We start from the raw sequence: 13,548 nt of genomic DNA on the forward strand, positions 1-13,548 counted from the left end.
CTCGCTACTTTCGCAGTTACTTTTTTTTTGTAACTTTACTCGTTGCCCTTGAGTTGCAATAACTTCTTGAGGAACTCGCTCTTGTGTAGGTAAGTTTGTAAAGCCCCAGAGTCCCATAGCTTTATGCGAGCAGCAGCAGCAGGCACAGCAGCGCACAGCAGCGCGGCGTTGCAGCAGCACCGCGGTAACCAAAAACGCCGAAACACGTTGGCGACTATGGTATTGGATAGTTTTAGTACATCGTATGCTATCGCATTTGCGTACGATGCACTAAAACTCTCTATTGTTCGGAACATTCCGAATGCGTACGCAATCGCTAAGCCTTTTTGTACACACATGTAGGAATGCAATCCTAGACCATAGGGAGTGTGTGTGGGGGGGGGTGGAGGGGGGGATTTATGTTATAGGAGTAGCGGAACAAGTCTGAAAACGAGTTCAATTTCTCCTCTTTTTTATTCTTTACAAACAAACAAACAAACCATGGGAATGGTGAAAGGCGTTTGCGTGGGGAGATGTATTGTGCATTTGTAGCTCAGAAGTGAGCCTTGAAATGATTATACAGTGACGGTCTGAGCCTCGTATTGCCCAACTGACTCTTCGCTGATGTGCAGTCAGTATGGTGACGTTCAACGTAGGTTAGTCCTTTCGCACAGCTGTGCATACAGCCTTTATTACGGTAGCGTGCAGGATTTTGTCGTATAAACATCGCCTCGTTACGCGATATTTTGATTTACTGCAACTATCAGATGCATACGTTGCTGTTGATGGAATAAAGCTGTCTAACGAAAACAGATGGCGCTTCCCCTTGTCATCACTGGTTTCTGCTTGTTTTGACAAGGAAGCGAGTTCATTTTCTGACTATCCCTACGAACCTTTTCAAGGGTCCGTTTTAGTTACAGCAACCTAGCTCGCCAGCCGTCGAGCCACAAAAAAGAAAGCACATGGAGTACAGTGGGTACGGTTTTCACGTGCACAGTAAACTTTTTCACACTTTTTTTGGTGTAAATGGCTTGTCCCATGCACACTTTTTTTGTGTTGCCTTTACACCCGAATAAAGGATGTTTTCTAAAACACCCTTTAATTAGGTGTATTCCTCATAAAACACTCTTATAATGGGCGTTTAAAAACGAAAATTCTATTCTACGACGTATTCTATTGAAAACACCTTTTAGGACGGAGTTGTTTTCTGCAAATACTCCATCTCAAATAGCTAGTGTCATACAAGCTCCCGTGGCAGCATGCCGAGACATACAGTTCGATGTCCTTGCTTCTGTGGTAAGCACCACCCTGAACACGGCAGACTTCCAGTGCTTCCAGCCGTGGTTCCGTCATACAATCTAAACCGGAGCGTTAGCTTGGTTAGCTTGGTAGCGTAAGTTCCGAAGTAGCCTATATTGGCCTATCGGATTGATCATATACTGAAATACAATTTGTTGGGGCGCATTCGGTAAGTGTAGTTGTGCGGAAACGTTTGTAAAACGGTGACGAGAATGCGTTTTTGCAATTAACACGTAGGCCTGCAACGAGTTAAAGATACCAGCTAAATTCCTAACATCTTGCCCTGTCAATTACTGCGTTTTTAATTGAGGTTATCGTCTATAATGCGATTACTTGCTGAGCGGAGCTGTGAAACCAACATAATTTTTCTTTCACGAATTAAAACACCATTTTATACGCCATATCCCCAGTTCAAATGGCGTGTAAAAAAAGGTGTATTGGACATAAACACCTCTTTCAACCATGCATGTACGTACATGTATAATACATGCACCATGCATTTTGTTACCTGAAGAAGTGCAGACTGCTGCACGAAAGTCCCGTAACTAAATTATTCATGCTTCTAATCGGTTAATTGTCATTCTTTTTACCTTATCTCGCGGGCTTGTCATTTACTTTTTTTCTACTCGTATTCTTCATGTTCCAACACCAACTAGCTTGCCTACTGCTGTTAGGTTCATCAATCTTATTTCTGGCGACACGTCGTTCTGAACCGTTGTGCAGAGGGTTATACGCTGTACTGTAGCAAAGACGTCGGATAAAACACCTTCGCCTGCGGCGAAATGAACTAGCAATGCGTATTAGCGCATAGACTCACATTGAGATAATTCTGTTCCTTCCGTTGTTGAGTGATGGTGCTTCCGTATGAGAGGTATTTACTTCAAGTACTAGCATGTTGCTCCGAGCCGATTCTTCTGTAAGAAGGAGATTAAGGGGAAATTAGCAAAATTTTGAAATGCTGTTATTTTGAGCTAAGCTACAACAACACTGTCATACAACATTTACTTCATTCACGTGACGAGCAGTGCTTTCACAGAAGCAGCATACGCACACGCAAGCTCTCCCTTTCTCTCATACATGCACACATATACAGACAAACAAACGAATACTCGAGTAATCAATGTAGAAAAGAAATATTCAGTTTGTAGCAGGAACACTTCACAGTGAGCTAAACCACTCTGCGCGTATAGTTTAACAACGCCTGTCGTTATCCGTGGTTCGACTGTGACTAATCCAACCACACTCTAAAAACAGAACTTCACCGCATAGCACACTGGGCGCCAACCATTGCCACGAATGATCGAGTTATCGCTTGTGATTGGAAGACAACAGGAAGGCGTACGCCTTTTTATGGCAATTTTCATATCTCCAAATTGCCACAAAAAGGCGTACACGCTCCCCTCTCTCTTCGAATCACAAGCGACAACCCTATCATTTGTGGCAACGGCTGGTGTACGGTGTGCTATGCGGTGAAGTTCTGTTTTTAGAGTGCAGAGCCACAGGCCCATCCCCTGAGGCCTCGTAGGCACGTAGTTCTTTCCACTGTTCAGTATCATCTTACTCCGCACACACCATCGGTTGCGTATAATTGGTTACACGATCTGTGGCATATTCTTTCCTCTCGGGAACTATACTGTGGCATAAACAAGATGTCTGTCGAGAATGTGTGTGTTTCTACCTGATACGTAGAAGAGGGCGATTAAAGGCGTAATGTTATGTTAATAATATGTAGAGCGTCCCTTTGTACTCTCTTTCGTCAGGAGTGATGTTTGAGAAGAAGCTGATTACTAGAGCTTATTCCTCAGACACCATTATACCTGACGAAGTGCAGGCTTTGCACGAAAACGTGTCACGAAAACTTCATGTCCTTAACCGTTTAAATTTTGTTCGGATTATACCTCCTTCGTCGGCCTGACGGCGTGTTCTTTTTCTTTTTTTCTGTTGTTTATTTACAAATGTTCTCCTCTATCTCTTTCAGCCCAGGCTCTGGACGACAGCTTTTACCGTAGTACGTAAATGTAGATAGCTTCAGTGGTGTTTATTTATTTATTTTTGCTTTCGCTTGTATAGGCCAGAGCGAGGGTTTTATTACACGCACTCAATAGCGAATCTGGAAAGCAAAATTAAAACTTAGAAATAACAGTCTCACAGATCGCTCTACATACGTTAAAGCGTGAATATTTTAGATTCACCTGCGCGAATGCTTTATTAGCGGAATAAGGAGGAAGTACAGACTGAAGGTTCACGGAAAGAAAGCCAGCTAAGGACTCTATGAATTCTTCATAGAGTCGAACAGTCACGTCATATAGTCATCACTTATCTGTTCTTGTTATTCTCCATAAACTCTTGGGATCAGAGACAAAACTGAAACTATTAAATATTTCGACAACCTTTTCCAGCGATAATCTGAAATGTGTTCCATTGCGAGGACGTAATGAAATATTTATATGAAGAATTCTCAACTCTCTGAGCCAAAAGAAAAAAGAAAAAACGAAAAAGAAAAATGCGCCCGAGGCCTGTAAGTACGTTTCCCACCCCTCTCTTTTCTTTCTGGTACGGCAATGTACCGTTCGTCCAATGGGGTAAAAAAAAATCCTACGCTGTGTGGTAAGATATATGGAGTGCTCCGCTTTACAGCGTACAAAGACGGGAGAGGGGGGGACGGTTCGTTATTCGTTGTTCAGGGCACGTACCAGCTATCCATTCTCAAAGCCGGCGTAGCCAGTACGACGTATCATGACGACATTTCTTACCTGAAACAATTAAACTAGCTGTTATCGTGTACCGAAAAGGAAAGGGACAAGGTTTTTTTATTTTATTTTTATCCGCAACAGATATTTTAAAGAAAAACAGCTATCAGAGCAGCATGGATGCCGTTCCCATTACAAAGAAGAAAAAAATGAACATCCGTATTGTCTATACACTTTCTGCAGAAGGTGTTGATAAAATGTGTATAGAGATCCTAACTATTTTCGAAACAATTTTGAATGGACATGCTATTCAAAATTGGCCGGCCACATTCTATAGTAATTCTATCCAACTAAATGAACACGTTTACTTTAGACAGTGTATATGTAGATGACAGCTAGAATGTTTTCAAAGTATCAAAAAATACTTAGGAATCAGTATTCACCCGATCGAAATATCCATTAGGGCCAAGGTTTTCAGTAGAAATCAACATTCCCATTCTTCTTCTTTTTTTTTTCAATCTCTGCCGCCACACATTTCATTTTCTCCAGCCGCTTTTCTTTTGGTTGATTTCCCGGACATCCAATAACGAACAATGTGTTTTAAAAAGTAAAAAGGTCCCAGGACTCCCAAGTCCAAAAAGCGCACGTAGAAAGGCTTTGTATTGTTGACTCTATGAGATGAGCCACAGGAGATTGTGTACTCATCTTCCCAAACTTTCCCTAACCGTTTAGAAAGGCTTCGTGTATTGTTGACTCTATACAACACAAAAATTGCGCTGTTGACTCTATATGAGATAAGCCACAGAAGATTGTGTACTCAACTTCCTATATACCCTAACCATTTCCCCCTTCATAAGAGAAAACAGATGCGATAGAATGCTTGTCTTGAGAGCTCCCGCGAATCCAAAAGTCCTACTCGCCTCTGAGCCAAATTGAAGGGTGAGGTGTCTAAGATTAATTCATTTACGAATACAAACAACGCTGGAGTGAGGAATTACTTGGAGCATTAATTCACCATCAACATAACGTCTGTGTTTCTTACTGCTTTTGGTTCAAGACATTCACTAGGTCCATCGAAAGTCAAGCGTGCGCAGTGTCACACCAATCGCCCGTTTTCTCTCTCTCTCTCTTTCTCTGTCTTTCGCAGCCCCGTCTATCGAGGTTAATGTTCATAGACATCTGGGGTTCAAATAGAGAGAGGTCTGTCTAATTAATTTCCTCAATATCAGCGCCAGCGTGACATAAAAATACGCTGCTCAAATTGAAGTCATTAACTCTTTGTCAACTGACTCTGGACCCGAGTGCAACAGCAGCGGAAGCGAGAATTTAGTCTCTTTCGTCAGCTGCTCTAAATATGTGTTACGGTGGGCTTGTTTCACGATTATTGTCCCGTTAATTAGAATCGCCATTGAACGAGTATTCAGTGGGACCTAATCACCATTTATTGAGTGTCCGAATAACGAACAAGGGGCACAGTCGGATAGCGGACCATCTAACACGAGCGACCACAAGTTCTCTATACACAATTGAACTGCAGTGTATACATGCCGTTGTCACCGCTTCCGGTTCGGTGCCAAAGCGACATCCGGTTTCACAGCAAACACGCTCTGCGCCAACCATTGTGCCGATTGATACAGTTAGCGCTTCTGATTTGAGGAGAGAGAGGGTCGTATACGCCTCCCGTGTTCAACAAATCATGAAAGCGGATGATATAATTCTGGATGGCGGCTGGTTCAGAGCGTCCTTAGTCGTGAAAGGACCGGAAGTCTTTGTGGCACCGGAAGTTGTGGCGGGGGCATGTTTGCGTTTACCCGAGAATGTCATGTATAACGCCGCTGTGTGGCAGATACGTTGCTAGAAATGTATGGGTCTCTCTCCTCTCTCTCTCTGTTGGGTTCTGTTATTTTAAAGCGAAAGCCTTTCCTGTACTTTATAGGGGCAACCACCACGTGATAGCCGATGACCACCTGGCGTGGTCACGTGACATGGCCACATGAGTGCCCTATTCGGCGCTTCAGCTGTCTCCTCGCCACCTAGCGATCCCCAGTAGAAGCACTCAATGAATGATAGTAACAGCAGGCGGCCACTATGTTTCGCGATGACCCGAACTTATGCCGCAACTTCCCTTCGTGCGCGATAGAGTCTCTGCTTACAGAACTCAAACAGCCATAAGCACTGCTTAGTTCCGCAGTGCAAAAATACTGCGGAGAAGGACATCCAATGCCCTGAAGGAGAAAAGAAAAAAATATACTATCCCAGGACGAAGACAGCCGGAAACGACACGCGAGTTATGCTATTTGTACAATTCTTGAAATGTGTCTCGTGCAAGAAGGCATGAAGCAAGTTGATTCGTTCATCGGCAATCCTTCTTTTCCCCGCCATCTTAAAGACGACGCCAGCGCCTCTACAGGTAGTTGGAGAGGCGAATAGAGATACCCCATTGAAACGCGCTTGGCACATAGCCCAAAGATGCAGCCATTTCTTTTTTGTTTTTTGTTTTTTTGTATTCCTGTTGTCCACCGGATAAAATTTTTGACCGACTTGGTTTACGGAGCTAATATCCACTACATCCGCAAATTATTCTTCTTCTCATCCGACACCCGTTTCAGAGACGACATACGAGCGAATGAACACGCTCGTACTATGTACATGTTGGTTTACGGCTTTTTATTCCATATCTCTTGCTCAGCCAGTGTTATTCTTGCCGAAGGGCATTCACGTGTTTATTATACGAGAAACCAGTTTAAAGAGAAAACAACTTCCCGCCGCCAAACTGTGGAAAGTGTGAACAAGAAATGACATTAACAAAACTGCATGCACAAGACACTGGATGCAGTAGCCAGGTGCAAGAAAGCTTAACGTATTAGTGTTAGAGGTAACAGGTCACTGTAACTAAGTTGCTTTTTCCGGAAGCTTTCAACTTAAATCGGTGCTTTTGAGGTCCTCTAACTTCTTGAGGAACTCGTTCCTTTCATGGATAACTGTGTAACTTAGGGTAAGTTTCAAGTTCCTTTCATTTCATTTATTCAGAACCCAAAGGCCCTGAAAGGGCAGCCTTTCGTTCAACTCTATTGCACAAATAACGCGAGCTGCATCTGCATCCATCGTCTGAGATGAGTCCACAGCCACGTGCACGGCGCCTCCTCGACTGATTCTGCAGCCTTGTTATGGGGCGGTGAACGCTACGAAGGCTACAAATTCAGTTTTGGCCGTGTTCGGTGGCTCAGGTGGCGTTCATTATAGAGGCGAGAAGCCTGTTGCTAAAGGTTTCGGGGCACTGTGTATAGTTGAAATGTCACGCTTGACGCCGTTATATACGAAATTTGCGCGGAGGATGGCAAGTAATCCAACTTCCGATGCCTGCTTTGTTCTCCGCTGAAGAAGTTTATTTGGATACAAAATCATCAAACGCCAACCTAGAGGTACGACTCCTTTCACGATATTGGAGATTGGTATAAGTTTGATGTGTGAAAACTGTTTTAAAACGTCTTGGACCGCCCATTTTGACATCACGTTCTGAAGTTAAAAGAACAGAAGAGTACATATTACGCAGCAAAATAACTTGGGAACTTACATTTGTATCGTATATTGTATTTGGGAAGTTACATCTGCCACATTTTTTTAAAATTCCGTCAGGCGTGAACAGGTAGAGAGAGGACAGCAGGAAGGAGTGGGAGACAAGGGGTTAGTATGCGTCCTGAACCGACTTCAGGGGGAACTGTGCCGACATTCGTCTGGAAGGTCTGCCGGAAAACCCAGGGAAAACCTCAGACAGCACATCCTGTGCGGGGATTGCAACTCGCGTCACCTCCCAGTCTCGACGCTCAAAAGCGATCATCCTACCCACTATGCCACGGGAGCTGGTTTCTGTCACATAGTAACTTAACTTGTAGCGAGTTCATTTTGTCGAGTAGCTTCATCGCTGGTGTTCACCCGCAAGCGGTATCTTTGCTACGTCGTCATCGTAATACCAGGCGGTTTCATCAACAGCTTGTACTTTTCTGTACTTTCTCGGCAAAACAGGCAAGACGGGACCCTCAACAGCGGTAGAAGGAGCACGGAGGGCACCTCGAACTTATATACATGCCTCGTGATATTAACATAGCTTCAGGGGCTGTCACGTAAAATATTTCATTTGGGTAGCGTGCACTTCCTGAAAAAAATAAAGAAAACATATTTACAAGAGAGCGCGCAACAGGGGCGATTTCTGCCAGCCCCTTCAAGCGTGTTGTGACGTAGGATCAGTGGAGCACTTTTTTTGGCTGGCTAGAATCGTCTACTACGGCTGACTCCTTTCCTTCGAACGCGTGACGGGCGGTGCCAAATACAACAGCAAAAAGAAAGAGAAGGAAGGAGACGCGCGCCTTACTATATTGGGCGAACAACGTCATCATCGAACCAATCGTCCGTCATCCTGGACAGCACAGCCGGCGCCCGTATTCGAACCCGGGTCACCTCCCAGTCCCGGCGTGGAATGTCATCATCGCAGCCGCTAGGCTATACGGGAAGTGGTGTTTGCCCTGCGGGGTTCTACGGGGTGTTTTCCCTGGGTTTTCCTGAGACGCTTTAGGTCAAATGTGGGCAAAGTTGCCTGTGAAGTCGGCCCAAGACGCACGATCCCCCTCTGCGATAGTCGTGACTTTGCCCGCCAGAGTGTGGCAGACTACGGCAAGCGGTTTCGTCACCACCACCACCATCACCACCACCAATCGTCCTGGAAACAAAACGGCTTCTACTGACTTGGGAGAAAGTCACGCAAAAGATAACCATCAAGATAACCAAGCCAAGACCATACCAACCAACCATAACCAATATAACCAAACGACAATCAGCCCGGAAACAAAACGGCTTCTACTGACTTGGAAGAAAGTCAAGCAAAAGATAACCGGTAGCGCCAGATATACCAATTAAGAAGTTACAAACGACCCTGCCACGGCAGCGCACCTGCAAATTCCAGATTCCGAAACTGGAACGCATACAGCAGCTGCAGCATGGGGCTGCTGTGATCAACATAACATACGAACCTAATGACCAAGCCATCCGATCCACTGAGAGACCAAGACCCAGCGAGCGACACCTCGCGAACGATATCTATCGGACGTATCGTCATATCGAATCTCCTTATTAAGTCTTGACTCTCTGTCGAGAACTACCTGCCCTGTTTCAAAAAGGATGAAGCGAACCTGAACCTGAATGCGACGTCCCGGAGTGGAAGCCGAAGGAAGGAGCTTTCCTGACCAGCGATACCGAAGGCTCCCTTGTACACCAGCATTGCGCGCTGCTGTGCTCATGTTTTACAGCGTCAGCTGTATAGTGGAGGATTTCCTGAGATCGCGTCGTCGTCGTCGGCATTCGCATGTCCGCACAAAACTCTATCGTATGTGCGCTCAGCGTTGGGAGTAAGGATGAGAATCTCGCCAGTTTACAACCGCTATCGATGGAAAGTGAGACAAAACCGTCAGTGTTACAGCGTCAGCTCTATAGACGACATGCGCCCCTACGTCATTGATTACGTAACGCCGCCGAGCAAAGCATGCTGGTGGGCACTATCAGCTTTATCAGCCTATCAGCCGACGCGTTTTTCCCGCTTCTTGCCCACCACAGCAAAATATAACCTCGAGCCAGTCTTCTCGTGACGTCACATGTTTGTAAACAGAGGGTCGTCTATATAGTGCAGACCACGGTGGTGCAGACATTCCCGAGATCGCGTCGGCGGCGGCGATATGTGGGGGTAAGGAGGAAAACCGCACCCGTTTACAACCGCTATCGGTGGTATCACCGGAGTTTTAGTATATATAGCCGAAAGCGTGCACCATAAGAGCCCGAAAACGCGAGAACCCATTCACGCTCTTTAAAACCCTGTGTGAGGGGGCTCCTGCCACCACTATGGGTCGCCCCAAGACAATGAAACCGTTCGTGCCACCGAGGCAGCAGCGAAGCGTGCGGCGTCAAGATCCCGTAGTACGAGCTGCCGAGGCAGCAACGAAGCGTCGTTAGCGGCAACATCCCGCACTAAGTAAGGCCCGTTCCGACATACAGCGCTTTGCTCCAGAGCACTGGAAAACAGCGCTGTTTTTCCCTCCTCTCCCGACTGCGACTCGATGGAAAACAGCGCTTAGCGAAGTTGAGCTTCGGTGAACTTTCTCATCGCTGTCTCCCAGCGATAGGCTCCCTGAACCAATGAGAACGCGGCGCCGCGTTCACGTGACGGTACGGTCCCGTGAGATCACCAAGTACAGCGCTGGGACAAGCGCTGCAAGTGCGAACCCCACAGTGGAGATACAGCGCTATTTTGCAGTGCTGTGGTGCAGCGCTGCGGAGCAAAGCGCTGTATGTCGGAACGGGCCTTTATTCGTCCCACAGATACGGCTCGTGCATAGACTTGGTGTTCCAGAACAGCCCCCTCGTTCAGGACACCACTCACCTAGCAAACCATTTCAGCGACCACAAATCAATACTGATCACGCTTAAATAAATTTGTCTACAGACTTTCATCCGGCCTGATTTCACCACACGCACAGCTGACGCTGAATTTCGCGTTACACGAGTCGTAATGGTCCTGTAACTTTTACTTTTTTTTGGGGGGGGGGGGGGAATACAATACGTGTCCCAGGGGTTGCGCTCCCAGTTTCGACTCTTTCTGTCATATATCTTTAGCCCTTCCGGGCTCCTTTGAAGCATTATTTATTTTATTTATTTAAAAGATACTGCGAGCCGACCTTTGAGGGCCATGGCAGGTAGCATAGTGGATAGCAATATACACACGCAAGAACGGCAATACAGCACTACTCAGTCACTAGACTTAGTAAGAACCTTCTTGAGAGCTGACGAGAAAGTAGACAGTGTTGGTATGCTAGTCAGGTTTAAAGGCAACTTATTCCACTCACGGACAATACGTGAAAAAGAAAGAAGAAAAAAACTTCCTTGCAACGAATTTTACAGATCAGTTTATCATGCTCCTGTCCAGTTGTACGACTCGGTTATACTTGAAATATTCATTAAATTAATGTCAGATGTTACCATTTACTTATGTAATGCAGAAAGTTTAAGCGCTTGACTTTTCTTCGATGAGCTAGCGGGGGCATTCCAGATACATCGTACAGCGATTACATATATTGACGTTCCTATACCAATTATAGATATATCACAAAGCTTTCCTCCGGACGCTTTCCAACAAGTCTATTGGGCCTGGGCGTAAGGATCCCACAGAATAACGGCATATTCTCGAAGCGGGCGAAGTAGTGATTGTAAGCTGCCAGTTTAGTTACAGATGCGCAATGGCGCATTGTTTTGCGTAAATACGCTACGACAGTACGTCTCTGCGCATGAGAGAAAGAAAAGGTGGGAGAAAGCACATGACAAAGTGTCTGTCCACTCAGAAAGCAGCATTAAGGGAGTATTCGCAGCCGGGCCACAACACTATGGTGAAGAAGATGAAGCAACGTGGAGGTGGTGGTGGACTTCTCCATTGTGGTGCTGGTGAAAGGGCTCGCCGTTGTCGGCCTCACAGAGGTGGGCAACGCCACGACTGCCGCCCTGGGGCAATGTGCGTCTAAGGGAACTGTGCCAACATATGTCCGAAAGCGTCTGAGGAAAACCCAGGAAAAACCCCAGACAGCACAACCGGCACCGGGATTCGAACCCGTGCACCTCCCAGTCTCGACGTGACATGGCCTGCGCGCTAATCACTGAGCCACAGGAGCTGGTGAAGCAACGTGGTGGTGGTGGTGGGTGGTGATAGGGCTTGCCGTTGTCGGCCTCACGTATGTGGGCAACGCCACGACTGCCGCCCTGGGGCAATGTGCGTCCTGGGCTGACTTCTAAGGGAACTGTGCCGATATATGTCTGAAAGCGTCTGAGGAAAACCCAGGAAAAACCCCAGACAGCACAACCGGCACCGGGATTCGAACCCGTGCACCTCCCAGTCTCGACGTGACATGGCCTGCGCGCTAATCACTGAGCCACGGGAGCTGGTGAAGCAACGTGGTGGTGGTGGCGGGTGGTGATAGGGCTTGCCGTTGTCGGCCTCACGTATGTGGGCAACGCCACGACTGCCGCCCTGGGGCAATGTGCGTCCTGTGCCGACTTCTATAAGGGAACTGTGCCGACATATGTCTGAAAGCGTCTGAGGAAAACCCAGGAAAAACCCCAGACAGCACAGCCGGCACCGGGATTCGAACCCGGGTACCTCCAAGTCTCGACGTGACATGGCCTGCGCGCTAATCACTGAGCCACGGGAGTTGGTGAAGCAACGTGGACCTCAGGTGCAGTTCTTGTTGTACCTTATTTCAGAGCGATCCAATGAGACCGTTGTACGTGCACGAGAGGAAAGGGAAAAGCTGAGGGACTGCGCGAAAGGATGACCAATATGCAACAATATATTGTCAATGTGAATAGACCACTTTAGGTTAGCTGTTATTGGAACTCCAAGATACTGAGAAGAATTGATCCAGCGCTCGCTATCCGCATGCCTCGACATACCTCTCGTCAAGATGCCGCATTGGTTCATCGAATGCGCCTCGATGTGGCTTCTACAGTGCAGTGGCCTTAGCGCTTGCTGTCACTGTGGTGCTGCGTAGAAGATCTAGAGCACATTCTCCATTGCCCACACTACCACCAACTTTACCGAACCGTACTCTCCGGATTCCTTAACGAGCCGGACTCTCGCCTCCTCTCTCTCTCACAAAATTGCTTGGTCCCTGGCCACATCCAGCCCACCAACGCTCTGCTCTGCCGTCAAAGCTCTCTTGACCTTTCTGGATACCATAGGACTTCGATCTACATTGTGAAGGGCCTCATTATTTCATTCCCCGCATCACCACCAGCAATGGTTTTAGAGTATCACCCCTGGCGATGAAACTCCCCATTCATCATCTCACAATAAAGTTGTTGTTGTTGTTGTCCACTATATTTACATTCCTCAAATCTTCCTATAGGGGCTATCATTGATGACGTAGGAAAAAAAATTATATCAGCAGGAAAGTAACCATGTTCTTTTTTTTGTGTGTGTATGTGTGTATGTGAGTTAAATAAGGCTTACCTGGACACGCGTCCTATAGCCAAGGACATGCTTAACATTCTATTGTAGCGGTCACCAATGTTTTCAAGTTGCGAGGTGCGCGTTCCTTAGCGGAATACCAATAGAGGGGTTGTCGAGTGCGTACATTATTTATTTCCTTCTCCACCCTACTTTCTTTCCCTTTCATTCGACTAAGGCTGTTCAGAGGTAGGCCTGACAGTTCGGTTATTTGCTCTTGTCGCAGTTTTTACGTCTCGGGAAGTGCACGGTCAGACTTGGCAAAATAAGATAGTGCGCTCCGGTGCGCGAGTGTTTGGCACTCCCACCGTTAACGCTCGTACTCCCTGTTTCGTACGCGAGCTTCACGCTGCAGCTCTTGTAGGGTGCACGAAAAAGGGGTATCGTGTTCCGTCACGTGGCCTCTTCCTTCCTCTCCACGAAAGCTATGAGAGAGAACGCAGGGACGTGGGGCGGCAGCAGAGCAGAGAGACTAGACAAAAGAGAAAGGAAGAAACGGCAGCACAGCGAGCGTGTTCAAGCGTACAAGTGCCTTTAACAGCT

The 13,548-nt window shown here is 46.7% G+C and overlaps 1 protein-coding gene across 5 annotated transcripts in view; it reads right to left on the bottom strand.

Moving 5' to 3' along the window:
• Positions 1-13,548, bottom strand: part of LOC135399891 (neuropeptide CCHamide-1 receptor-like) — a 213,599-nt gene that overhangs the window by 37,132 nt on the left and 162,919 nt on the right. For all 5 annotated transcript variants that reach the window (XM_064631623.1, XM_064631627.1, XM_064631624.1 and 2 more), the window contains one exon: positions 2,096-2,192. The gene's annotated coding sequence lies outside the window, so the exon portion shown is untranslated. The remainder of the gene's footprint in view (positions 1-2,095; positions 2,193-13,548) is intronic.

The sequence above is a fragment of the Ornithodoros turicata genome, chromosome 7 (assembly GCF_037126465.1).
Source record: "Ornithodoros turicata isolate Travis chromosome 7, ASM3712646v1, whole genome shotgun sequence".
In the NCBI taxonomy this organism is placed as follows: Eukaryota; Metazoa; Arthropoda; class Arachnida; order Ixodida; family Argasidae; genus Ornithodoros; species Ornithodoros turicata.